We start from the raw sequence: 4,522 nt of genomic DNA, 5'->3' as shown, positions 1-4,522 counted from the left end.
AACCGTTCTTCAGCATGTGACAGAATTTAGACACATTCCAACCAATTGTTTGAGATCATGGACCTCCAGCCCCTTTGTTTGCTGAAATCTTAAAAGATCAGAACCTCAAATTGAATTTGGTATTATTTCATTTTTCTGTAGAGCTTTGATCTCCCCCTTGGAATTTATCAATAGTTTCATTCTCTTTCATTTTCTTTAGACTTTAGAAACTAAGTGGTGACATCAGGAAAATGTCATCTGGGCAGGCTCACGCACCATTCTTTGAAGCAGCGCACATTCCCCTTGGGCTATCAGAAAGGCAAGCCAGCAGATAGGCCAGCTATCTGCCCGGACTAATTCAAAGAAAGCAAACGCACATTTGAGGCATTCCCGTTGTGAAACAGCAATGGAAATGAATGCATAGATTTATTCGCCTTCACTATTTTCTATGAGAGGACACCCAGATCTGCTTCCGCCGCTGTAACAATCAGGTAAACTACAGAAAATCCAAATCGCATTGTGCTGAAGTCAAAGCATCCGAAAAAACATGACAGGTATAGGTAGGCTTTTCAAAAACCTGAAAGTGATCGGAGAAATTAGAACAGGTAATAGAAACGTATTAGAGGTATCTAATAAGAATCAGCCTTTGAAAAACTCATCTTTAAAGTTTTACAAAGCTTCCTGGATTTTAGAGAAACTTCCTGGATCCACAATAATGGAGCAGCCCAGGGGTCTGTAGTACTTAGGTAAAGTAAAAGAACTACAAAGGTAATTCTTTCCAGTCTGTAACTCAGCATGCTACAACCCCGTGCTATAGGGGGATCTTTGTAACTCACATGGGTAGCACATTGTACTAGAATTTGTTTGATAAAAGTCATTGCTTATGAATAAGATGTAAAGGGAGTAGACTGGGGGGAGAGAATGTATTTTTAGTTTTCGAAAGCAGTGCTACCGTGTTGGGAAAGCATGAGCGTCCCAGAGAATTTACCATTGCACCATGAATAGAAATATAATTGCTTTTGTCTTCATTACAGGGATTTTTATGTGCAGCTAAAAACAATTTGAAAACCGTCGTGAAATTACACTCAGCTTTTACTTGGAGCACAGTTGTTGTTTTTCCAGCTATTTTAATGGTTTTTTTGTTTTGTTTTTGTTGTTGTTGTTTTTGAAAATTCCCTGATGAGACTCAAAATAAAAATAAATCCTACTAACTTCTAGATAAAGATATACATTTAAAAGTTGGGGGGGGGGGATAAGTAGCACAGAGTAACAGCCAGGGAGAAAATATGTCCCACTGCAAGATGTCATTATATAATAACCTTATGCTCTTTATTGTGACGTGACTTGAGTTTGATGTCTTGCTGGAAACTGACGGCAATAGAATTTTGACAGAAATTTATCCATCTTTCTGGACTGTGGAACTCATAACATACTTTTTGTCCAACTTATATAATGTTCATATGTGATATTCACTTACAAATATACAATTTTAATTGGTTGTTGCTTTTATTGGGTAGATTTATGGGAGCATAGTTCTGCTAAATTAGGTACCACCATTTGAGAATAGTAATGATATATTTTTCCACTCTAGAAAATACATTTTAAATCATCTTAACCCACTATAAACATTTTGATAGTAGTTTTTCGAGACCAGTCATAAAGCATTTTGTAAAAAAGCAATAAGATTGGGCAGCGTTTGAACACAGGGTAATAATTCATACCAATTATATTGCCAAACATAAGGTCTCAGGCCCAATAATATATCATAATTCATACCTTATGGGCTGATAGCAATTAAAATACCGTCATGAAGTATTTTGCAAACATACGTAATTGTTGAAATCTGGCTTATGTGGAATAACATTCAGTGTTTTATTAACCAGCATAGTACCTCTGTTTATTTTGTTGACAATGTTGTAATCATTAAGAACCATTCCAGGAGTACCTTTAATATACACAGACTTGGACTTTATGTCATATTATTATGACTCTTAATACTGTTTCTATTATCGTGGCTATTAAGGCCGCTGAATCTGCTGACTGTCCAGTCATGTCAGGACAGGTACGATGAGATGGCTCGAAGGTGAGGTCAACACACACCTGAACTCTCCCTCCAGCTGGGAAGAAGACAAACAACTGAACAGAAAGGCCTTACTTACTGACTTGGGAAATTGTGTTCCAGAAAGTCTTCAAGGGGTTTGGCCTCTGCCTCTAGAAGGTCAACAAACAGTAGATGAGACAAAGGGACTACTGGACTGAATACATATAAACTGTCCCGGGATGCCCACGGCGCCTCTAGCAGGTGGCAGTCGGGTCATCGAACACCTACACAAGCCCTACACCGAGACCAGGTTAACCAAATAGACAGCGGTGTCCTTTGGACCCATGTGTTCTGGACGGCCTACTTCCTGTAAACTTTCCCCAGAAGTCTTACCTCACAGTTCCACACAACACCGTATCCCCAGAGTCATTGAGTCGGAAGATTTTAAAGATACATTTCGATGTAATAAGGAGAAAATTTCTGCATATGAAGTTAAGATGACATAGACCTCGGAACCATAAAGTTGAAGGTTTATGTTCTGACAGCCTGCTTAAAGCTCTGAGCTTTAGATCCAAGATGAGCTCATAGACGAGACTTGCTGTGGAGGTTTATACCCATGTTAGGAATAACGTGGGCGAAGCACCCAGAGCCCTCATAGCGAGTGGTCAGTGAGCATCCGAAACAGATTCGCAAAGGTGCAGTGCTTGAACACTTTTCACTCTAGTACAAATAAATATACTATGCGTGTGTGTTGGGGGGGGGAATTAGTTCAAAAGTTTGAATCAGTGTAGACATTAAGTGTCGACAGAGTGCAAGGAACGGGCAAGGAACCATGTACATCAAGGAGAGTTGGCTTCTTTCGGTGGCTTGTGGCTGAGCCCAGGAAGTCAGGCCTCAGGGAGAGAGAGGGGACGGGGAGTGTGGGGCCTGGTGGTCGTTAAGCTGGGAGTGGAGCGGAGCGCCCCCGTTAGATGCCGTCTGTGATGCTGCTTGCTAACGGCGTGTTAACTTTGCCTTCCCCGTTTTCTGTCTTCTGGGGCGTCTACCCCCGGACCTTGCCCTGGGGAGCAGCCGTGGGGAGCAGCCCTGGGGAGCAGTCACATGCTACCGAGAGCCCACCGTCAACAGCCTCCTGTGTCGGCTGCTCCCTCTGCAGCCACGGAGCCCTCCCCGCTTCACCCCTGCGAGGGGGCCCGGTGCCAGCGACCAGGGACAGCCTCGAACACAGAGCCCCGGAAATGATTCACACTTGCCAGATTCCTCGCCCGCAGACCCGCCGTCGCCCGGCCCTCCCCGAGGGCATCGTGATACAGTGTTCGCCGCGAGGTTCCGAGGGCGGGCCGCTTCCTGCCTACCCAACCAGGGCTTCTCCGCGCCGCAGCGAAGAAACCGTTTTAATGCGAACCGCCTCCAGATGTGGCGGCCTCGGTACTCTTCCTAAACGACCAGCACACTATCCCTAACGACTGACGTAGGCCGCGCGGCAGGACGGCTGAGCGATGCGCAGTCTCTATTCCGAGCCGCCAGGGCCTGGCGCCCGCCCAACGCCGCGGGCGCGGAGGGCGGCGGGCAGTGGGGACGGCGTGGCCTCTGCGGGTGGAGCCTGGGAGACGGCGGCAGCGACAAATAAATGCACCCAGAGGCCCACGGCTGCACCTTTTATTGGCACGGTGACTGCAGAGGCCGGGCGGAACACGCAGCTCCTCGCAGCGACACCGCGTGACCGCACGGCTGAGGACGCCCCGCGGCCGCAGACGCACCTGGATGAACGCGCGGTGGTGTTCGGGGGGGGGGGGTGGGGTGCGGTGAGGACACACCGCAGGCGGGCCATGCAGCGCAGCTCGAGGGGATGCGCCCTCCCCCTCCCCGAGGGGAGCCCCGGGGATGCACGCGGCCTCTCTGCCCCGGGCAGCAGGGCTCACCGGGGGTGACCCTGTCGCCCCACCAGCTACGCACGTGTCCAGCCCCCGTGACGATGGTGACGNGGTCCTTCCGGTTAGAAAGGAAAAGCGTGTGGAGGAGAGAAAGTTCTAGAAACGATGTCTTTAAAACGTGTGTTGTGAAGGGAGCACCACCGATTGCATAAAGTTATAAAACAGGGTAGCAAACATGTAAGTCGTGACCAGGTCTGTGAGTCCGAGGAAACACGACACCTACAAACAACTCGAAGGTGTGTCCCGCACCGTGTGTTCTAGGGAAGCGACGGGTGCGCGGGGCACACGTGGTCGGCCCCATCGTACAGCGTGCGCGCCCCTCCCCGCCTGCGCCTCTGCCCCCACCCCATCCTTCCAGGCCTTTCTTTGGCCACGTAAGGGGCACAAGGCCTGAGGGCCACGGAGCCTGGGAGCCGGAGCGTATCCCACGGAACGGGCAAGAAGAATGCGCACGCGCTGCGCATGCGCTGGGCACACGCATGCGCGCTTGGACGCACAGGCATGCGCACAAGCACGCGCGGGGTCTGGCGGCCTGTCCTGGGCGGCGGGGTCCGCGCTGCAGGGCGCA

The 4,522-nt window shown here is 49.2% G+C and overlaps 1 long non-coding RNA gene across 1 annotated transcript; it reads right to left on the bottom strand.

The window, feature by feature from the left end:
* Positions 1 to 370: 370 nt before the first annotated feature.
* On the bottom strand, positions 371 to 3,474 carry LOC144223282 (uncharacterized). The gene is made up of 3 exons (XR_013332648.1): positions 3,274 to 3,474; positions 2,139 to 2,190; positions 371 to 556 (listed from the first exon to the last, which is right to left on the bottom strand). It is a non-coding gene; the product is annotated as an uncharacterized LOC144223282 (long non-coding RNA).
* Between the last annotated feature and the right edge of the window lie 1,048 nt (positions 3,475 to 4,522).

Source organism: Crocuta crocuta, unplaced genomic scaffold (genome assembly GCF_008692635.1).
Source record: "Crocuta crocuta isolate KB4526 unplaced genomic scaffold, BGI_CrCroc_1.0 scaffold31, whole genome shotgun sequence".
Lineage (NCBI taxonomy): Eukaryota > Metazoa > Chordata > Mammalia > Carnivora > Hyaenidae > Crocuta > Crocuta crocuta.
Note: the sequence above shows the minus strand (reverse complement) of the source record. Positions and strands in the feature narration are given on the sequence as shown.